General features: G+C 45.7%; 1 long non-coding RNA gene across 1 annotated transcript; it reads left to right on the top strand.

The window, feature by feature from the left end:
• The first annotated feature begins 2674 nt into the window (after nt 1-2674).
• On the top strand, nt 2675-4547 carry LOC138783644 (uncharacterized). Its single transcript, XR_011361727.1, has 3 exons — nt 2675-2947; nt 4183-4319; nt 4403-4547. It is a non-coding gene; the product is annotated as an uncharacterized lncRNA (long non-coding RNA).
• Nucleotides 4548-24192: the final 19645 nt, after the last annotated feature.

Below are 24192 nucleotides of genomic sequence, written 5' to 3'. Positions count from 1 at the left end.
TACTTGTAATCCAGTACAGTGTTTTATTGGATTTAGTATATTGGATTTGGTCAGTAACAATATGGTGGTGATGGTAGTGGTTGTGGTGTGGTGGTAATATTTGCCCCTTGGTAACATTGGTCTCAGCATACAGGATTTGGTCAGTAACAGTATGGTGGTAATATGTATGGTGATATTTCCTTCCTATATACTGGTATTATTGGTAATATCGGTCTTGATCTATCTATCGCATAGCTTGGTCAAGGAAGGGGGGGGCCCAAGTTGAACTCTTGCACCAGGGCCCAAGGGACATTAGCTACGCCCCTGCACAGAGGGATTTATCTGACAGATTTTTTTAAGCCAAAGCCAGGAAGAGAGTATAAACAGGAGAAATCTTAATCTTTGCTTTATGACCTGTTACCTGTTTATAGTGCATTCCTGGGTTTGGCTTAAAAAATCTGTCAGATAAATCACTCTGTGTAAAAGCACCCTTAGAGATTAGCCGGTGAGCCTTTCCTGTCCACATGGAACATCACCATAAGGCTGCATTCACACGTTCCATGTTCCGCACGGAACACGGACGTGGCATGCCTGTAACAGAATTCTCCCCTGCCCAGGCAGCATTTGTAATTAGATGCTGGGAGCAGGGGAACTGTACAGATATGCACCGCGCTGTTTAGTTCCCTCCGCTTCCAGCATCTAATTACAGATATTGCCTGGTCAGGGGGAGAAGTCTGTAACAGGAATTCTACGTCCGTGTTCCATGCGGAACATGTGAATGGAGCCTAACTAGTAAAGTAGAGGACAGTGGTGAAGGAAACCAGCAACAGTAGGGTAAATATACTGCATTGTTATTTTCATTGGATCTGGGGCCCAGACAACCCTTTAAAGGGATACTCCGTACCTTACTTTCCCTCCCCCTTCTTCCCACTGGAAGTATTGTAATTTGAGGAAAAGTGTTGTTGTCGTGCCCTGCCAGCCTTCCCATAGCACTACTTTGTGTCATGGCATTACTGGAGTCATGACAACTAAGAGAGAAAGTTGGGACAAGAGGCACCAATGATGAATTGGGAAATAGGGGTGACGCAAAGCCGTGATTTCGGCATTCAAGGTACACATTGAGCAACATAATAAGGATCCCTGTCCCTATTTATTTATTTTTTTCAGTTAGGGCGATAACCCCTTTATCCTGAAATGATGATTTTTTTCCTAGCAATTTTTTTTCTAACAATTTTTCCAAACAAATCAAAAAGTTTTTACTGTTTATTGCAGGACTCCAGTTTTCATGATCCTTTCTCTTTGGCATTTATTTGGATTTATTTATTTTTGCTATGTTTTTGTCTGAAATCTCTTTATTATAGATATGATTTAGGGTGCCTTCACACCTACCGTATCGCAGCAGATCCGCAGCGGATTTGACAGTGCGTATTTGATGCTGTGTTCATTCATTTAGTTAAATCTGCTGCGGATCTGCTGTGGACCCGCAGCGGATTTTCTGCTGCGATACGGTAGGTGTGAAGGTACATAATGACCTCTGCATATCTAACACCTTTATGCCAAAGCCCCAATGGTAAATGCTTGCACTGGGTCGTGTATTGTTTTATATAAATGAAATAACACATTTTTGCTATGTATGTAAGTAAATTCAATTAGATTAAAATGTAACTCTCATCAAAAAAAGTTCTGACGTATCACAGGTACATGTCAAAAATTTTGATCAGTGGGGATCTCACTGCTGGGGTTCTCGCTGATTGGGAGATGGAGCAGGGAGCAACACACTGCACTACCCCACTGTCAGTCATCTCAGTCCTCAGTCTAGGCAAACCCTATACAGCAAATGTACCAGTAGTACATCGCTGTGTGTTTTTCTATATGAATAGAGCAGCGCCAACATGGTTATTATGTTACTGCTTTAATTTTTTAAAATGCGTCCCAGTTCCCCAAAACACCATTTAATGGCAAACGACAGCTATTATTTCAAAACAACAGCTGCTGTTTTAAAATAATGGCAATTATTTTCCAGTAAATGGCGGCCAGCCACCCAATTTCAATAGTGTGTGAACATAGTCTTTCTGCATTTTTAGTCCACTACTGGTTTTGGTTGCAAAATAGTGACCAAAATACTGTGTGGGAACATAGCCTTAAAGGGGTAGTGCGGTGTTAAACTTTTTCTCACTAAATAACACACATTACAAAGTTATACAACATTGTAATGTGTGTTATTTATGTGAATCCCCGCCCATCCCCCCCCCCGTTGCTTGACCCGGAAGTGTAATACTGCATTTTCAAAGAATCACTGACGACACTCGTTAGGAGGCCAGACTGACTGCTCCAGCCCTCCCTCATGCCGGCCCCCCTCCAGCGCCTCATCAGCTGCTCAGCCGCGATTGGCTGAGCATAACAGAAGATGTCTGGGGCTTCTATTATGCTCAGCCAATCGCGGCTAAGCAGCCGATGACGTGATTGAAGAGTGACGTACTGAAGGGGTCCACAGTGATTCTGTGAGTATGCAGTATTACATTTCCGGGTCAAGTGTCGGGGGGTGGAAACATGAGGAAGTTGTATAACTTTGTTGTATAACTTTGTATAACTTTGTAATGTGTGTTATTTAGTAAAAAATACCCCTACCCCTTTAAGAATTATACAATAATGATTAAAAAAAATTAAAACCTTTATTTCATTTCCATCAGGGGATTTGAACCAGAGAATAAACTGCTGGTAGGTCTCTTGAACGGTGAGTTACTCCTAGACCACAGCTCCAACACATTTGTAAATTCTGGCTTCCTGATGTTGCGCAGAATATGCACGGAATACCGTGCAGAATTGTGGGAGGGGATAATAGGATGCATCCAGATGCTTCTTGAACAGTTTCCAAAAGTGGAGAGAAGAGGAGCAGGCAATGTGGACAAGTAAAATGCCTTAAAAATCATTGCGTTTCACGGTTGACTGTGATGCACTCATTGCAGAGGTAAGTGAGACTGCATCGGTGCCACTTGTGATAATTTGTGCAATTTTGTTGTGTTGTGTGTATGGCCATGTACTCCTAGTTTGTGCATGCGTGTGTGTGTGTGCATGTTTTAAATGTGACCATGTACTGTGGGTGGGTGTATGGGTGGATGCATGTGTGCATGCATGTTTTGAAAGTTGTGCACTGCATGTTCTGTACATAATGTAAACTGTGGTGTAAAGTTGTAGGTCTTGCAGAGCACATGTATGATTGTGACCATGTACTCCTAGTTTGTTTGCGTGCATGCATGTTTTGAAACTTTTGCATTGCATGTGCTGTACATATTGTAAACTGTTGTGCAAAGTTGTAGCCCTGCATTGAATGCTGAACATTAACCCCTTAGCGTCCCATGACGTATCTGATACATCATGGTGCCGCGGGGGGAGTTCAGAGAGGGGTCCCGCCGGGACCCCGCTCTGAATGGCGCTGCTCCCGGCTGTTATGTACAGCCGGGCAGCTCCTCTATTAGCCGGCACGGGTCCCGTTGCTGCGCCGGCCAGTTAAGCATCTAAATGCAGCTGTCAAATCTGACAGCTGCATTTAGATGCTGTGCTCCCTGTGTCCCTGGTGTCTTGTGGGACGGATCTCGCGGGGGGGGAGATCTGTGCTTCTGGACGGGACGGACCTCAGCGTCGCAATGACCGCAGCATGCCAGTGCAATGTATGACCGATCTAATGGATCTTTGCTGTGTCTATACACAGCATTGATCTCTATGAGAGATCAGTGCTGTGTACATACAAGTCCCCCAGGGGGACTTCCAGTTACAGTAAAAAAAAAAAAAAGTAAAAATGTTTTTTAATTAATAAAAAATTCCCCCCCTTTTCCCATTTAATAAATATAAATAAATAAAAAAACATATTTGGTATCGCCGAACTACCACCCGAACTATTAATTTATCACATTCCTGATCTCGCACGGTAAACGGTGTCAGCGCAAAAAAATTCCAAAGTGCAAAATTGTGCATTTTTGGTTGCATCAAATCCAGAAAAAATTTAATAAAAAGCGATCAAAAAGTTGCATATGCGCAATCAAGGTACCTATAGAAAGAACACATCATGGCGGAAACAATGACACCTCAAACAGCAAGCAGGCCAAGATTGGTATTTTATTTATATATATATATATATATATATATATATATATATATATGTGAATATATTTTTTGGAGGGCTGTGCATTTCTATTTATTTTTCAGTTTGCAACATTAGGGCACAGTGGAAGTCCATTTATAACTATTACACCGAAGGCCAATTGGAAACTCACCATCAAAAAGAAAGCCTGTTTCAAATAAGGAATCACTCCGTTTCCTCACCACCACCAAAAGTGTTCGGAGTTAAGTATCCCTGTTCATTTTATTGTTTTTTAATTTTTATAAAAACATGAACTTAATAAAATTTCCCACCTTCTCTTTTTAGCTCTGATGGCAACTACAGCAGGGGGACCATACAAACAGAGGAGGAAGAAGCTGGGCCATCCTGGGTTCAAGGGGAGCCCACTCCATCTCCAAGTGCTGGATTGAGACAACAGTGACAGCCCCCTCAGGCAATCATAGGTCACGGTGCTCTCCCATCCTAATCAGCCTGTGTTTGGCTGATCCGGCTGCCACTTTTTTTTCAGGAGTAACAGCTTGCTTAGCCAGCCTCAGGCTGACTTGGATGGGACAGCACCATGGCCTATGATTGGCTGAGTTGCCTGTCATTCTAGAGACAAGAGTGACAGCCCGCTCAGCCAATCACAGGCCACGGTGCTGCCCCATCCTAGTCAGCCTGTGATTGGCTGAGTGGGCCTTCACCATGGAAGACGCCAGGACAGGACCAGAGAGACATTTGGGGACAGGTGAAAATATGTTTATTTTCAGTTTTTTTTTTTTTTTTTTTTACATGAGTGCCGCCATCTTGTCGAACCCCTCCGAACTTCGCAGAAAGTTCAGTCTGGTAATAAGCAAATTTTTTGAAAAGTTCGCATCGAATCTGGGTTTAGCAGATTCAGTTCGCTCATCTCTGTTGCCCATCTATTCCCACCTTCATCTGGTGGTGTTTACACACAGCGCCAATGTTTCCCTGCATCCAGTGGCCCCACAGACCCCACTAGTCTTTATATGTCCCCTGCCCTAATGTTTTTAAAAATAAAAGTTTATGTAAATAGTTGAGACATTTTCAAAAGGACACTGTGGGGGTTGTTTGGCTTGGGGGGGGGGGGGGGGGGGGTTGGTTGAGGGTTTTTTTTCCCCTCCAAAATTAGCTTTAAAAAAGTACTAAAAAATCTTGTGTCAGTTGTATCTTGACATCACTTCATTATTTTAGCATAAATACATTACCTGTCCTTGCTCCAGCCTGCTTCTCTGCCTCCCTGATGTCCTGCCACAGCCATTCAGTGGCTGTGACAGGACATCATGGAGCCAGAGAAGCAGGCTGGAGCAAGGACAGGTAATGTATTAGCTAGAGGATTAACCAACCATTCACAAGTTTGCTATGGGGCCCAGCCATTTCTAGTTACGCCCCTGGATATTTACTTACTGTCTCAACTCCTGATACAGTTGTCCAATGTGGCCACATTATATACTGGGCATACCATACCATCAAGAACATTGAAAAACACAGAACCTGTCGGCGGCAGTGGCAAATTATGTTGACTACTATTGCCATCAACAGTTTAACAAAGCGAAGCGCTGTTCCGCTCCCTGACACTCCTTCCAGGATGCTGGGAAAAGCTTGATCCAATCCTCGGAAACTTTTCCTCTTTGCCAGGATTGGAAAGTGGAGCAGCGCTTCATTTAGATGAGCGATTCGCTTATCTCTAGTTTTAACTCCTCGCCACTAAGGCGAATGAGTGCTTCAGCCATTCCATTTCTTGCCTCAGCAGACATGATTGTACCTTTTGTACAGGGATAAAATGTCTGCTTGAGATGAAAAAGTTAGTGTTTTAAAAAACGTAGGACCTCCTGGGAGCTGTCTTCCTGAAATTCCTGTTTGAATTCCGCACAGGAGCAGGTCTAGATTTTTGCCCCACTGTAAGGCAGGCAGCGGTCAGGCTGGATTCACTAAGAGATGTGCAGGAACCCAGTTAGGCAAGTACATTACATTACTCCTGGATCGTTTTTTAACACTCCCTACTAGTGTGGCACTTGTGTGACACTTGATGTCACAAAGAGGGATTAGTGTCGATCATGAACCAGGATGCATGCCCAAAACAGCTAGAGAAGAAATTACAGCGCTGACTCCCTGACTGTGTACTGCCCAGTGACTCAATGTACCTAATTAGCATACCGCACGTGCCATAAAGAATGAGTAAATAAATGAATATTAATCACTTGGAAATAGTGTGGACATGTTTATAGTACTTGCAAAAAGACTTTCATCATGGTGCCAGTAGCTTAACATTGAATTGTTGCTGACTGGTTCCCTTTAACTTCGGGACACAATTTCTGCAAGAGCATGCACACTGACTTTGATTTGGAAAGAGTGTTCATTTCCATAATAACAGAAGATAAGTGCCTGCCACATGCTGCTTATTTTCCAGGTAACAGATGAATGGATAAATTAAAATCTAACCAGGAAGGCCATTTAATCAAATGGCAAACACAATAGCCATGAGCTTCGAAATGGACCCCTATGATAACAAACTTCTTCTCTATGGCCCTTTCTGGATTATTTGTTGTTTGTTTGCTGCATTGCTTTCATGTATGAGATGTACACTTGTGATATGAGAAAAGAGCACATTTATGAAGCATTTTCTTTTGACATGTCCTCAGACTTGAAAAGTTACTGATAACCTTTGCAATAGCAATGCAATCCCCAGCAGTGGGGTGGGGGGAGTGTACAGCAGCCTTGCGCTTGTCCGGGACTGTGGTGATGCTGAGAAGTGAGGATTGGACAGCTCGGCTCGCGCTTAAACAAGTGTGAACAGGTATCTTTACACCCTAAAAACTGCTGCACGTAGTGTATACAGGCACACTGGAGAGTCCACTAGTGCTGCATATTGTGCAAATCCATTGGGGTACATTAGCGCCACACTTGGTGTATATGGAGCAAGCTGTAATGTAGGAATATGCTTGTTTGGTTTGTAGTTGAACTCTGAAGCTCCTGAAATTGCTGCACACTGTGTGAACAGGCACTTCAGTGAGTATGCTAGTGTAAGACGTTAAGGGTTAATACAAAAATGCTCTTGCTTATTTAGTCGTAAATGGGATCCATATACACCTGTGAGGTGAATTTTGCTCCGGAAGGGATTAGTCTTGATATGGTTGCCTGTTATTTACGTGTGACTATTGGGAAGATATGTATGCTTGAAAAAGGCCCCTTTGGATGCTGGGGCAAAAAGTGTTGCAATTTTAATCAAGTTTTTTAGTTCCCAAGTGTGATCTGTGGCTGCAGTCACTCTGAGATATGTTAGTAATACATTCTATCTGTCCCCCCTGGGCTGAGAGGTTACCCCGCCCAGGGGCAGATTAACTTCCCCATAGACCCCGGACTGTTGACCAAGCTTGGGCCCCCCAACCCTACTGTAACTATGGCAACACTAGCGTGGTGTTCATAGTACAGGATGGATTATCTCATGATGCCATAATTTGTGCAAAATTTTGGTAAAAAAGCTGTGATTTTTGCAAATCATGGCAAAACTGTAGCCAGGAGACAATATACCATTGAAAGTATGTGTCTTTTTGGGTGGCCATGGGCCCCCCAGGAGCTCAGGGCCCCGGGCTACCGACCAAAAAGGATCTATTATAATCCGCTACTGACTCCGCCGATTTGATCCAGGCCGCTTTCATTTGCTAACAAACATGATTGGCTGATGTTCCTCAGATGAGCTGCGGTAAAATAGACACCTACAGGCTTTCCATAGTGTTGTGCCTATTGCGCAACCCTAATATGTGAGTGTACTTTTCCTCCCCTTGTGTGCTGAAGCCTGCAGGGTGCTGACACTTGAAAATACTACACCAGAAAGTGCCTCTTTTGTTTCTCTTCTTGTTTCAGCAGTGATGGAGGGTGTAGCAGTGGGGGAGTGCACAACAGTGATACAGGATACAGCAATGGAAGAGCAGCAGAACTCTGCACTCACCGGCCACCTGACTAATTCACTTCATTGACAGCTACGGGAAGGGTGCTATCAAGCACTCACCGGCTGTATCTCAGGAAAGAAGCGGGTCTTAGGATTGAGACCATGGTGTCATCAGTAACATTTGACATGTCTGAGAACATGTCGAAACTTACTGCAAATTACAACAATGCATTAGGTACGCAGACATATGCCACAGAAAACCTAGGATCCAATAATGTTTCTTGATGCACCTTGCTGTAACATCATACTGATAAAACACCCAAAAAATGCAACAGGAAAGAACAACTGAAATGTAGATTTCATCAGGCACAGAAGAGTTTTACAAATACACCTACAGTATACTTACAGCTGTGTAGATGTTCCTCAGCCCCTTCAGCAGCTCTTAGTAACGGCTAACAGGATGACATAGTACAGTCCCCTGCTACTAGTACATGGTATAAAAAGTTAGTAGATGGTGTATAGTTAATTTGGTTGTCTCATGACATTGTGAGGCTTGAACATGAAATAGCAGCAGATATAATGACATAAGTTGGCATGGGTGCTGTTGGCATGTTACTCACAGGGTCCAATAAACCATAATTAAGCCACCAGCCTGTGTAATGCATATAGGTGTGTAGCCACCACCTGTGTTTACCGACATATGGAAAAAGCTTTATATGTAATGTCAATTACGGCTTGCTGCAACAGTTGAACTGGTCCACAGTCGTACCAGAGGGTTGCTGATGGACCCAAACGATAACACAATAATGGGACCAAAGATCCAGCAGAAGACAACCCAATTTTGAAATAACTTTGACTTCCCCTAGGATATATTTCTTATGAGTTGAGCAACAGCTAACTGTTTAAACATTATTGCTATTTCTTATATGTGCAACAATAACAGAAAGCATAATCCAACACTGGCAGCAAGGAAAGCAGAAGGAGACTTTGGATCAATTTTCCAGGCAGTAGTAGCAATCTATGAGACTATTCCCTTTATTAACTCAGTATATCATAAAAGGGATATTTTGGACTTTAAGAAAAGCCATATATACCCAAGGCAAAACAATGTATTGCCTTGCTTGGAATTCTTCTTTCTTGATTTACATTTACTCATCAGCCAGCTCAGCACTGACAGATATTGATGTGCATTGCAGAGGCATTTTTGTACCACGTTGGCAATGCATTGTGATCAGAGCTTGTGATTAAACACATCTTGTTAGGCAAGTTCAGGCTGCTCAAAGAAGTGTCGATGTGAAGTAAGAAACATTCTTCACAGTCATTTCCCAGAGTTATATAAAGGCAAGAGCAGAGCACAGGAAGCAGATAATGACATTTTCCTTTACAGTGTATATTGCAATACAGACATTTCTCTGCTTCACACCCCATTGTTGTCTCCCAGCATTTATTACAGTAGGAGTCATGTAAAGCAGAACTTCTTAAATGTTTTCTACTGGGGTCTTGCCTATGTTGATGCTGGGGCCTCACAGACAAACACATACCACTGTGTATCACCCAATACCACCATGCTGACCAGTGCAGAAATATACACAATGCTCCTCCTTTAGAAAAAAACGACAGCACAGTGCAGATAGTGTAGAGTGCGACTTTTAGTGTTTCTGAAGAAAATCCTAGTACTCATGGTTAGAAGAACTGAATAGAAGACCGCATTTTGCCAAACTAGTCCAGAGACTGTCAGGTTTGGTAGCACAAGTCCCGGGCTTGAACTACTGGTCGAAGCTAACCCCTCAAGATTACCAGAGAGGGTCGGGCAGGTACCAGTGGGTCTAGTAGGCCCCTTGTCCCACTTAGGATCAATCCCTTGACTTTGTAGATTGTTCTGATTGTTAAAAAGGATCCCAGGCATAGGCAAGGTTGATCACAGGTGAAAGTTACCCCACCTTTGGGCTTATCAGTTCCTCTCAACTTTCTCTCACAGGCTCTGAAAACTTTGTCTCTGTCGTACACCAACTCCACTACTGACAACAGGACCCAGGGTCCTGGCCTAAGCCAGGCCTGGCTGAAGACTGCAGCAGCAACTCTCGCTTTCTCTGTATTTCCTCACTGCAGACAACTGACTAAAAAAAGACCCTCCCACTAGGAACAAGCTAGTTGTTGACCAATCACTAGCTTGGGTGCCTCACACTCTATCACCTATCACACTCTTTTACACTTCAGTCCTTCTAGCACTTGCTCCACCCATAGGAGGTTATTCCCGATCACCCCCTATATAGGATAGTTAGTTCCTGGTGGGAGTGACTTTTGTTTGGTGTATGGTAAAGGAGAGAGACAGACTAAAAAACAGAGTTCCTGCCGCAGTTTATACCCAGGCCTGGCCTGAGGACCAGGGCCCTGTCAGGAACCACAGGTTACAGGTTTTTATGAGAAACTTACTATGCAGAGCTAAATCGAAAGGTAGGGTAACTGTTACCTAGGATCAGCCTTGCCTAAGCCAGGCATAACCAAGTCAGATTCAACTGCAACTGCACCTGCACCTGCAACCACACATACCTAGTGCTACCCTAACAAAGCCTAGTGCCCGAAAGTTCGGCATTTGATTAGCGGTGGCTACTGAACTTGGATAAAGCTCTAAGGTTGTTTGGAAAATATAGATACAGCCAATGACTATATCTATGTTTTCCACATAACCTTAGGGCTTTATCCAAGTGCGATGCCCTGGCCCCTTGGGGCCACTCCGCAGTGTAGATGGTGCTAACGGGCAGGAACCGGGGCAGCTGTAGGGTATAGGGTTGTCACGGTGTAGGCACGAGGGTGATACAGCTGGAAACCAGACTCCTGACCATGCGGGAATACTGGGCATGCGATTCCTCGTTGTCCTTAGTCAGGGCACCAATTATCACACCAATGCCAAGGTTCAGAAACAACGGTAGTTGTATATTTATTGTAACGGTGGTAACTAGTAGCAACAGTCTCTCCGGATGCAACCGGAAATAAGGCAAACTTGAATAAAGCAGAGTAATGGGTGATGCTGCAATAGGCTGTGAGAGTAGAGTGCTGAATGATGGGAGTAGTGGTGAAACTGAAGTTGAGATGCTGGGTGGAATGAGACTTGAATGAAATACTTGCTGTTGATGATTAGAGAAGATGATGATGAGAGGAACTGAAGAATGACTGAAGAATCGACACCCAGATGAGAATCTTAAGACTTGAGACAGGAACACAGCCAGTGGACTGGAGCAGCAGAGCACACGCAGGCCTCTCTCTTAGCAGGGAGAGAGGACAGACACAGAACTTGTCTCCTGAAGGTGGAGGACAAGACAAGACAAGACTGCACAGGAACAGCAGAGCAACACACCCTATCCCCTCTGGGGCAGGAGATAGACTGAGGTAGAACAGGAAGTTACATGGTAAACCCCAGCCAAAAGCTCGATGACCATTGGAGTTACCATGGAAGCAGGGCACAGTCACGTGACAACCAGCCATTGCATCATCACACCATTAGGCATATACAGAGAAATATACATGAGAAGTACCATACTTGAACACTGGGGAGGGCGACATAATACCATTAGACACTGATACCTGAATAGATATACAATAAATGCATGGAATAGCAGACCTGAATACTGAGAAGGGTAACACAATACACGTAGTTTGCAGTGGACCATAGCTTTCCAGAACAGAACTGGTTATAATACAAGTGTTACCATGAGAAGGGCTGTTCTGGGACACTGCATACCTCCCTACTAGAAATGAGCCGACCTCGGCGAACCGCAAGCTGAGATAGATGTGGCCGAATGAACATAGAGGACCAGGACAACAAGACAAGAGGAAGGAATGTTAGTGTGAGTGAGTATGTGTGAGTATGTTGATGTGTGTTTCCCACGCTCAAGGCACAGGTGAGAAGAGAAAATATGAAGAGAAAGAAAACCCTAGTGGCAGGACTTCACCTAGGGGTGCCTAACGTACTCTGGTTACAGGTAGTTAGTGCGTGGACCATCTGACATGGAAGTCAGGACTACTTAACTGAGGGTGGGCGACCCTCAATATTCCAGTCAGTTTGACAGTAGGTTTCTAATGAAAATGAGTTACCCTACTGGAAAGAAAACTGTGAAGACCTGTGTACTGCCTTGGGTGTTTGTGTGAAGTGACTTGGACACCTGAAAGAGAAAAGAACAAAATAATAAACGCAAATATACATGGGGGCCCCTTACATACCGGTCAATCATACAACACAATTATCCAATAGGCCAAACACACGAAAAGGTATCCAAGGTGCAATATGTATGGACAAGTATGAATGTTAGGTAAGACTATGTGTAGCAACTACTATGTTGGGACAAGACACAGGTGAACAAAGACTGGAAACAAAAGGAAGGGAAACACAAAAGACAACAAATACTGCGAGGTCTTGAGGACAATTGGCTCAATTACTCTTTCCAGTTGTAGATACAATAGATGCAATAATACTATTCATGGAGAAAATAGAAGATCCTTCTGAAAAATACACTCTTTAGAAAATATACTCTTTAGAAAATATACTCTTTTAGAAAATAGACTTTCTCTGAGGCTATAGATATATACTGACTTCTTACTCAGAGGAGGAAACTGTCTGACTCTGACATGAAAATATACACTGTGAGAAAAAATACTTTTTCTAAAGACACACTTTACTCTGAGACTATCTAAATGACTTTTCTGCTTACTCAGAGGTAGGAAACATATATATAAAGACTCTGACAAGAAAATAGACTTTTGACTACTAAAGTGCAATAATAGACTTCTGAAAATCACACAATCATGAAAAGTGCTTTAGGAAGAATTGGGTAAGTGTCTCTGTTAGGTAGAGTCTCTTTTGGCAATATGAAACATCGTCCATGTAAAGGCTCTGGGACAGGCACTAGAGAACAGTTTGAGTCAATGAGTGTCCATCAGCACATAGCTGGATGATAATAAGGAAACTTGGTCAGAAGGACCAGGCACGAACCTTGAACGTTGCATAGAACTTCTTAATCACACAGGAACAAAACAGTCATATGAACAGTCGAAAACTTTGCTTTCTGTAGTGAACCTTAATGAATGGATGCAGGAGGGCCCTGAGTAGGCTTCTTCTTCTCCCACGGGTAGTAGAAGCGTGGAGGGCCTGGAGCAGAAGCATCGCTGGATGCAGTGGTGACCACAATGCTAGGCGTCACTGTGGTGATTGGAGAGATGATGGGGGGCCACATGGTAAGTGACTGACGTGGTGGAAGAGGCAGCTTTAGCCACAGCAGTGGGAGCAGTAGAGGGGGCTGCTGTAGTGGAAGCTGCAGGAGCAGTGCTAGGCATAGCGGTGGCAGCTGTAGTGGCAGGCGACAGGGCACCGAGGGCCTGCTGAATGTCCTCGATCAGCTGCATAATCTTAGGCCCAAGCCCGAGCATCCATTGCGGCAGGGGCGGCGAATCACGCCCTGGAGGCTGCCACAGACCCGGGGACACTGAGGCCTTGGCCGAGTCCTTTACTTTGAGGCCCGAGACGGGGGACAAGAAAGTCGGGTCACTTACGGACGGACCGCCCTCCGGTGATGTGGATTCTCCGGTAGAGAAGGCTAAGTCACAGGTACTGGAACTGTCCGGTTTCGGCGAGATGTTGGCACCAGGCATGGATTCCCTGACTTGATTAGCGGAGGACGGAGTGGAGGCCCGGCTGTGACTTTCGTCGTTCGACGGGGCAGCGCCCCAGCTGGTGTCGCTGTAGGATGGGAGCGGTGCTAGCAGGCGGGCAGGATTGCTTTCTGGCAGCTCCAGTATCACGGGAGCTGTGGCTGCAGGCAAACGTTTCTCGTGGGCCGCCATCTTGCTGCGCACTGGCGTAGTCTTGAGGACCTGGGAGGAGGCGGAGCGCAGAGGCTGAAGTTCCGGCCCAGTAGTCTGCCCAGCAACAGTGACATCACTCGGCACGGGCAGCCAATCAGAAGCAGTGAATGCAAAGTCTATGGCGCCGGGCGATTCCCGCTCTTTAGTGGCGCGATGATTAACCCCCTCCTCTATGGGGTATGGCGCAGTTAGAAATTGAAGAAGACAGCGGCCATCTTCTGTACAGTCTAGGGCCCTGAGCGCCTCGACTACCCCCATGGTGATATGGCAAAGTCTTTCTGGGGATCGATAGTGTACCTTGTGTACTTAGTGCACAACGTAGATAAGATCCTGTTCGTGACGCCAAAATGCGATGCCCTGGCGCTTGGGGGCCACTCCGCAGTGTAGATGGTGCTAATGGGCAGGAACCGGGGCAGCTGTAGGTTATAGGGTTGTCACGGTGATACAGCTGGAAACCAGACTCCTGACCATGCGGGAATACTGGGCATGCGATTCCTCGTTGTCCTTAGTCAGGGCACCAATTATCACACCAATGCCAAGGTTCAGAAACAACGGTAGTTGTATATTTATTGTAACGGTGGTAACTAGTAGCAACAGTCTCTCCGGATGCAACCGGGAATAAGGCAAACTTGAATAAAGCAGAGTAATGGGTGATGCTGCAATAAGCTGTGAGAGTAGCGTGCTGAATGATGGGAGTAGTGGTGAAACTGAAGTTGAGATGCTGGGTGGAATGAGACTGAATGAAATACTTGCTGTTGATGATTAGAGAAGATGATGAGAGGAACTGAAGAATGACTGAAGAATCGACACCCAGATGAGATTCTTGAGACTTGAGACAGGAACACAGCCAGTGGACTGGAGCAGCAGAGCACACGCAGGCCTCTCTCTTAGCAGGGAGAGAGGACAGACACAGAACTTGTCTCCTGAAGGTGGAGGACAAGACAAGACTGCACAGGAACAGCAGAGCAACACACCCTATCCCCTCTGGGGCAGGAGATAGACTGAGGTAGAACAGGAAGTTACATGGTAAACCCCAGCCAAAAGCTCGATGACCATTGGAGTTACCATGGAAGCAGGGCACAGTCACGTGACATCCAGCCATTGCATCATCACACCATTAGGCATATACAGAGAAATATACATGAGAAGTACCATACTTGAACACTGGGGAGGGCGACATAATACCATTAGACACTGATACCTGAATAGATATACAATAAATGCATGGAATAGCAGACCTGAATACTGAGAAGGGTAACACAATACATGCAGTTTGCAGTGGACCATAGCTTTCCAGAACAGAACTGGTTATAATACAAGTGTGACCATGAGAAGGGCTGTTCTGGGACACTGCACAAGTTCAGCAGCCACCGCTAATCAAATGCCGAAAGTTCGGGTTTGGATGGACTCGAGTATGCTCAAGGTTCGCTCATCTCTAGTCATCACCACTCCTGGCCACTGTGACAAGTGCCCAAGTAAAACACCAACTTGCCTACTGCTAACAACATCTAGCAACCCCAGGTCAAGGCATATAGTATTAGGCCTCCTCTGTTCCCTCATATATTTTAGGCCCCCTCTCTATGCAGCCCCCTAACAGTATTAGCCCTCATCTGTGGCCCATCTGTGAAAAAAAGAAAGTGACACACATTTCCCCTGAAGCATCTCTCCTGACACACCACTCTACTCCTCTCCAAGCTTCCAATGCAGAAAGGGTGTCACAGAGACACAGCTTGCACTGGAAGTCCCTGTCAGATTGTCAGCTTTGCAGTTTCAACTGTGTGTGCCCTAAAGCAGTGCTTCTCAATTCCAGTCCTCAGGCCTCACCAACAGGTCATGTTTTGAGGATTTCCCATACAAAGAATACCTGATGCACTGAGTATAATTATATCACCTGTGAAATACTAAGGAAATCCTCAAAACATGACCTGTTGGTGAGGCCTGAGGACTGGAATTGAGAAGCACTGCCCTAAAGGCACACACACAGTTGAAAGCTACACTCACCCAGGAATCTTATACAGGTGTCCTGAATTCCCAAGAGGGCCCTGCAGCACATTCTCTGGTCCTCGGGTGGGTCACTCCAACCCTGGTCCTTGCTGTGTGCTGATATCACAGTTTAAGGAGTAGTTCATTTTCTACAGTTGTACTCAAGTTGATTTGTCCCCTCAAAGCCCACACCCTTGGGTTATCAGCCATAAAAAAGACATGACCATTGCTGCTTATGAAATAGTAGCTCCAACGGTAAGGGCATTTCTTAATTTAAAGCATACCTGTCATTTTTTGTTTGTCTGTGTTACATGTGGGGGAATGGCTGCCTTCATTTGGCTTGTGCATGTCACCAATCCCACCCCAAGGGTAATTTAGGGTACATTCACACGTACCAGATCCGCAGCGGATTTCTCGCTAAGAATTCGCAGCGAGGCCCGCTGCGGATCCCTGTGCAGTAAACTCTATGGGGAAACAAACTCGCAGCAGGATGTACATCCTGCTGTGAGTTTGTCCGCAGCCCGTCCCGTTAACCCTCCGCTGCTGGAACCTATACATCACCTGGTCCCCGCTCTGGTTTGCTTCGGGGCTCCCGGTGTTCACATCCGGCTCAGCCAATTGGCTGAGTGGGACGTGCTGAGAACCCCCGAAGCAAGCCGGAGCAGGGACCAGGTGATGTATAGGCTCTGGCAGCGGGGGTAAATAGGGCGGGCTGCGGCCAAACTCGCAGCGGGTTGTGCATCCTGCTGCGAGTTTGTCTCCCCATAGAGTTTACTGGGCAGGGATCCGCATTGGGTCTCGCTGCGAATTTTCTGTAGAAGATTTCATCTAAATAACTGAACACAGCATCAAATCTGCACCATAAATCTGCTGCTGATCTGCTGCGGATCCTGAACGTGTGAAGGCACCCTAAGGGTGCCTTCACACGTACCGTATCGCTGCGAATTTAACGCTGCGTATTTAACGCAGCGTTTTTATCGCTGCGTTTTTGGTGCGATTTTTACACAATGTTTTGAATAACGGACGTTTTTGCCTTTCTGTGTTTAAAAAGACGTCCGTTATTCCATCATTTTAAGTGACTTGAAAAAAGAAACATTGAAGTCTATGGAATAACGGACATCTTTTTCACACATTGTATTGAACGTCCGTTATTCCATAGACTTCAATGCATTTTAGTCAAGCCACTTTAAAATGATGCAATAATGCAATAACAGCAATAACAGCAATTATTTGACGTTAAATGGCGGCCATCCACTAGATTTCAACAGTGTGTGAACAGCCTTTCTGTGTTTTCAATCCACTCCTGGTTTTGGTTGCACAATACTGAGACAATACCTTGTCCCAAAAACATATTTTTGGGACAAGGTATCGGCAATGTTTTTTGAGGGGCACATTACTTTTCCCATAACCCATAAAAAGATTTCAGCTGCATCTGGTATTTTATCATGGGTTTACTGTGCCTGTAACCCTTTTAATGCTTTTGTCTCTTCCCTAGATATATGGGGTACTGCATCTGGGGAGATCAAAGCTTTAATCTCCTTTCACTTTTGTACCAAATGGGTCAAGATTGCCACCTTTAGGCTGTGCTTACACATTGCAGTTTAAATGCATTGCTGTACAGTACTGTATAATTTCAGTAAAAGTGATGCAGTACAGTACTGCAAGGAAACTGCCACATATGTGAACACAGCCTTAAACGCCTCAATTTGTTTTATTAACAACAATACTCAAATGATCTGCTTCAGGTACATTCTTGCTCTGTTGTACTTGATAACTCAGCTACACTGAAACCCAGGAGGCCAATGGTAGCAGTTATTATTCCCTCTTTTTGCGATACTGTCTTTTCCTTCCTATCTAAAAACTCTACCAGATTGATTTTACATGGTGCTTTAAATAAATCTATTTCAATGTGTACTTCATTTAATGGCACACCAAAAATTTAGAGTATGGATATCACAGCGTCACAAAATCTTTTTCTTTTAGATCAACTGGTTTCAGAAAGTTATATAGATTTGTAATGTATTTCTATTTAAAAATCTCAGGTCTTCCCATACTTATCAGCTGCTGTATGTCCTACAGGAAGTGGTGTAATCCTTCCAGTGTGACACAGTGCTCTCTGCTGACATCTCTGTCCGAAACAGGAACTTTCTAGAGCAGGAGAGGTTTTCTGTTTCAATCTTTTTATTACATTTTTCATATAATAAATGTCATAATTACAACATCATATTAAAGTTGCATCAAAGATATTTGAGCTATATCATATACAAAACAAGTCAGAAATAACGTATATAGAATAGCAGCAGATCTATATATCTAAAACAGTGTTCATCAGCATAGAACATAGTTTACTGCTGCTCTGGACAGTTCCTGTCTCAGCCAGAGATGTCAGCAGAGAGCACTGTGTCAGACTGAAAAGAAAACATTTCCTTCAAGACATACAGCAGCTGATAAGTATGGGAAGACTTGAAATTTTTAAATAGCAGTAAATTACAATTATATATAGCTTTCCGAAACCAATTGCTTTGAAAGAAAAAGATTTTCGCTGGATAACCCCTTTAAAAAAGATTTTCCAGGACTTTTCCATAAAATAGCATTGCACTGATATTTGTAGGTGTTATATGTCATATATACTCTTTTTCCAGTGTTTCTTGGGTTCTCAGGCTGAATCACATGACCACTCTGACTCTGAATTTTAGATTTTTTGTGATGTCACATTGAGTGCGAATTCCCAATCATGGCTGGTCAGCATAGATACTATACTGTTCATGCCAACCGGCCATTTCTGAGGGAAGTGAAAACGCTACTGGATGTTTTCAAAACACTAACAGCGGTAGAGAATGGGCGGCCCAAGATCTGGCAGTGGCAGGGGATTGGAACAGGAAAGTAAACATTACTGACATACCCCGTAGCACTAGCAGAATCATTAATGATGAATTTACCCTGGACAACCCCTTTAAGTTCCTGTGACTTCCAGTAAATGTGATGTGACAGGATGGGTGGGTGTCATCAGGTGGATGGGGGCAGACTCCCCTCTCCTGGATGGAATTCCACAATGATTTTAGTGACTGGTTAATATCTCCACGCTGTCCAGCAAAGTAGCTGTTAAAGGTGGCAGCTGCTACTTTAGTAAGGACCTCATCATAAATTGACTTGTTGAAGCCTTAAGACTTTATATTGTTGCAACAACACAGGTTTTCAAGGTGGTCAAGATGCATGGATATATCTAGTAGGTGAAGAGACCTGTGACAACTATTAAGAAAAGTTATATTCCAGTGAAGACTGCTATTGCTGAATGGAGTGTACTGTGTTAGGGTGGTATTACATGGGCCGAGCAGGGCCCGATAATACCTGTAAACGAGCGCCGATCTGCTAGATCGTTGCTCGTTTACTGGCTTTATTACACGGCCCGATAATCGTTTGACAAGAGCTGCAAGGACATTGTTACTGATGTCCTTGCAGCCCTTGCTAAACTGGCATACATTATCCATCCACGTTCCAGGCGTCCGCTTTTTCTGGGGTCCCGTGCGCGCTCTAGCTTCACAGCGGCCTATCAGCTGGTAGGCCGCTCAGCCAATCACAGGCCGGGACCGCTGCGGCCTGTGATTGGCTGAGCGGCCTATCAGCTGACAGGCCGCTGTGAAGCTAGAGCACGCACGGGACCCCGGGAGAAGCGGACGGCAGGAGCAGCCCTGGAACGTGGATGGGTAATGTATATCGTTAGTCGCCGGCCACGCACCGCTATTACACGTAGCGGTGCGCGGTCGGCGCCCGACAAAAATAGGGTCTAACCTATATCAACGATCAGCCGATGATCGTTGTCATCGGCTGATCGTTGCATTTATTACATGGAGCGATAATCTGCCGAATCGGGCCAATTCGGCCGATTATTGTTCCGTGTAATAGTACCCATAGATACAGAGGAGGTTGATAGCAACAGGGTCTTTTTTATGGAACTTCTCTAGTCATGTGTCATCCGCACTGGTCGATAAGGTTTGAAGCATCTCCACAAGCATAAGGAAGTTCCACAAGCATAAGGACCAAGACTGACTGTCCAACAAAGAAAGGCTGGAGTTCGCATCATTTCAGGGCACAAAAAGGTGCGGGCCTGGAGGAGTTGAGTGAGCACTTTGAGCCATTGGATAAAGAGAAGAGACTTGCATCCGAGCTTTTCTTAAAGGAGAAGTCCAGCGAAACACACAACAATACACACTTATTATGGGAAATGCTTAAAAAGTGCTTTTTCACCTGCACTTACTACTGCATCAAGGCTTCACTTCCTGGATAAAATGGTGATGTCACGACCAAACTCCCAGAGGTGTGCGGACTGTGCCTGCTGGAGAGGATGATGGCAGAGGGATGCTCAGTGTCCTCTAGTGCCCTGTGTCCCTCTTCAAGTGTTCTTTTCGCCGGACTTCTCCTTTAATTCATATGTGCCAGTGACTAAGAAAAGTTCCTTTAGAAAGGTAAAAGGCCCAGAGCCTAAAAGGGTTATCCAGGTTTAGAAAAAAACTTTCTTCCAGAAACAGCCCACCCAAACTGGAGACAAGAGTCATGCTGTTTCTGGAAGAAAGTGGCCATGTTCTAATCCTGGATAACCCTTTAAGCAAAGCATGACCTTATTAGGATCACTGTGTGCAATCATAACCTTGAGTAAAGGAGCCCCTGGCTTAGAAATACTGGTATTAACATCTTCAGTACTCGAAAATGTTGCCGTACATTTTGTCAAAGAATCTGCATGAACATTTGAGCCAAGTGACCTTATTTAAGAATAACATTGTCATCTAGATCAAAAATGACGATAAAGTAACCATGATAACCTTGATAACACAAAAGAAGGCATTTAGAGTTTCGAATTATGAAGTTTGCCTCCAGGACTATCAAAGCATTTGTCTAAAGATCAAACACCAAACAAATAAGGTGTTTCAGAGTTCTAATCCCGAAGCAGGTAAAATTAGAGACAAGTATAGCAGTATATCCTCACTGACTGAGTGGGTGTATGATAAGTAAAAATAAAGGTGCAATGTAGGATGTGAGAAACAAAGAACATTCTGTTTTCTGAATTAAGTAAAAATTGTCAGTCAAATTGTTGCGGGTAATGACTAATGCAAGTCATAAACAAGGCAAAGACTCAAAGACAAATGTTATTCAGTATTGAATATTAATCTACATAAAGGGCATAGCATTACATGCAGCTAGGATAGGGATGGTCCGAAATGATTCCAGCTGTCTTCCACCTCCGTGGAGAGGGTGGATACAGCGGGAGAACCGCCTGGAAAACTGGGATACAGCCATAGCCATAGGCTGTATCCCAGTTTTCCAGGCAGTCCTCCTGCTGTATCCACCCGCTGCACAGAGCGGCCAGACAGCGGGAATCTGATGCCGAGCGTTCGGCTTCATACGAACCCAGGGGCGTCTGCCTCAGGCGGCGCCACCAGCTATCTTCATGGGGGCGGCATTCAGTGGCAGATTATAATATGAGCGGTTCGGGCGGCCGCCCACATTATAATCCGCCACTGACTGTACCCAGGGCCGCTTTAACCAGAGGGCACATGGTGCACGTGCACCGGGCCCACTGGTTAAAGGGGCCCCCCCTAGCAGGCCGGCCGTTGCTATGTGCGACCAGTGCGGTCGCACAGGGCTCCGGCCGCCAGCCTGTCATGGGGGAGCGCCATGGATGGGTAATCTACTTACCCCTCCATGGCGCCCCCTGCAGGGCCCCCCCGTCCGCCGCTGCCCCCGTCCGCTGCTGCTGCGGCGCTTCAGCGCTGCAGCAGCAGCGACACTGACAGAGAGAGAGCCATTGGCTCCCTCCCTGTCAGTCACTCACTCTTGTGGCCGCACTTCCTGCGGTCACAAGAGGCCGCACTCTCCCTCTAGCGCCCGACGTCACTAGAGCGTCGGCGCGAGGGTAAGGGGAGTGCAGCCTCTTGTGACCGCAGGAAGTGCGGCCACAAGAGGGAAGAGAAGAGGAACGCGTGGACCCAGGTGAGTAAAAGTGTTTGTTTTTTTCAATGTTATATGGGAGGGGGAGCTATATACTATTGGGGAGCACAGGGGGCTATATACTATGGGGGAGAACAGGGGCTATATACTATTGGGGAGCACAGGGGGGCTATATACTATGGGGGAGAACGGGGGCTATATACTATTGGGGAGCACAGGGGGGCTATATACTATGGGGGAGAACGGGGGCTATATACTATTGGGGAGCACAGGGGGCTATATACTATGGGGGAGAATGGGGGCTATATACTATTGGGGAGCACAGGGGGCTATATACTATGGGGGAGCACAGGGGGCTATATACTATGGGGGAGCACAGGGGAGCTATATACTATGGGGGAGCACAGGGGGCTATACACTATGGGGGAGCACAGGGGAGCTATATACTATTGGGGAGCACAGGGGAGCTATATACTATTGGGAAGCACAGGGGGCTATATACTATTGGGGAGCACAGGGGAGCTATATACTATGGGGGAGCACAGGGGAGCTATATACTTTGGGGGAGCACAGGGGGCTATATACTATGGGGGAGCACAGGGGGCTATATACTATGGGGGAGCACAGGGGAGCTATATACTATGGGGGAGCACAGGGGGCTATACACTATGGGGGAGAACGGGGGCTATATACTATGGGGGAGCACAGGGGGCTATATACTATGGGGGAGGACAGGGGGCTATATACTATGGGGGAGCACAGGGGAGCTATATACTATGGGGGAGCACAGGGGGCTATACACTATGGGGGAGCACAGGGGAGCTATATACTATTGGGGAGCACAGGGGAGCTATATACTATTGGGAAGCACAGGGGGCTATATACTATTGGGGAGCACAGGGGAGCTATATACTATGGGGGAGCACAGGGGAGCTATATACTTTGGGGGAGCACAGGGGGCTATATACTATGGGGGAGCACAGGGGAGCTATATACTATGGGGGAGCACAGGGGAGCTATATACTATGGGGAGCACAGGGGGCTATATACTACTGGGGAGCACAGGGGGCTATATACTATGGGGGAGCACAGGGGGCTATATACTATGGGGGAGCACAGGGGGTTATATACTATTGGGGAGCACAGGTTAGCTATATACTATTGGGGAGCACAGGGGCTATATACTATTGGGGAGCACAGGGGAGCTATATACTATTGGGGAGCACAGGGGTCTATATACTATGGGGTAGAGCACAGGGGGCTATATATTATGGAGAGCACAGGGGGGCTATATACTATTGAGGGGGAGCACAGGGGGGCTATATACTATTGGGGGAGAGCACAGGGGGGCTATATACTATTGTGGGAGAGCACAGGGGGGCTATATACTATTGGGGGAGAGCACAGGGGGCTATATACTATTGTGGGAGAGCACAGGGGGGCTATATACTATTGTGGGAGAGCACAGGGGGGCTATATACTATTGTGGGAGAGCATAGGGGGGCTATATACTATTGGGGGAGAGCACAGGGGGGCTATATACTATTGTGGGTGAGCACAGGGGGCTATATACTACTGGGGAGAGTGCACAGGGGGGCTATATACTAATGGGGGAGCGCACAGGAGGGCTGTATATAACTGGAGGAGCACATGAGGGTCTATATACTACAGGGACACCTTAAAACTATGGAGGCACAGAGGGGTGTAACTATGTAGGAGTACAGAGGGGTGTAACTACTGTATAGGGGTACAAGGGACCTAACTACTGTATGTGTTGGAGCCTAAAATATTTGTCTGGCAGATTCTGGAGAGAAGATTCACAGCCAGGAGAAGACTTCAAGGTGGCCCACGCTGGATGGAGAGAAAAAGAAAAGGTGACAGACTCTGATCGGAGAAGACGCCTCCGGTGAGTCACTGGATGTAACTTCACTCTGTTATAGGCTTGTACTGATAGGGGTCATGGTATGGCGGTATTATGTAATGGTATCAATGGTGATATCTTTCTGTTTTGTTTAGTGCAGTTTTTATGTAATATGTAATCACTGAATGGTGGAAATAGTGTTATAAGGTAACTACTGTATGTATTGGGGCTCTTGATACAGTGTGGGGGCAAATTCAGTACATTATACAATGTGCAGAAAGGTAAGGGGGGGGGGCCCACTCTTGAGGGCTGTGCACTGGGCCCACCAATGTATTAAAACGGCCCTGACTGTACCATGTACTGGAGCCCCCCCACCCCCGGGCAGTATCTGTAATGAGATGCTGTGAGCGGGGGAGACTGTATTCATAAGCGCCGCGCTGTACTAAATCAGCCGCGCGGTGCTGATACTACAGCGCGGCGCTTATGAATACAGTCTCCCCCGCTCACAGCATCTCATTACAGATACTTCCCGGGGGCGGGGGGGCTCCAGTACATGCATTCTAC

Source organism: Dendropsophus ebraccatus, chromosome 2 (assembly GCF_027789765.1).
Source record: "Dendropsophus ebraccatus isolate aDenEbr1 chromosome 2, aDenEbr1.pat, whole genome shotgun sequence".
NCBI lineage: Eukaryota > Metazoa > Chordata > Amphibia > Anura > Hylidae > Dendropsophus > Dendropsophus ebraccatus.
The sequence above is the reverse complement of the archived record's forward strand: the minus strand, read 5'-3'. Positions and strand labels throughout refer to the sequence as shown.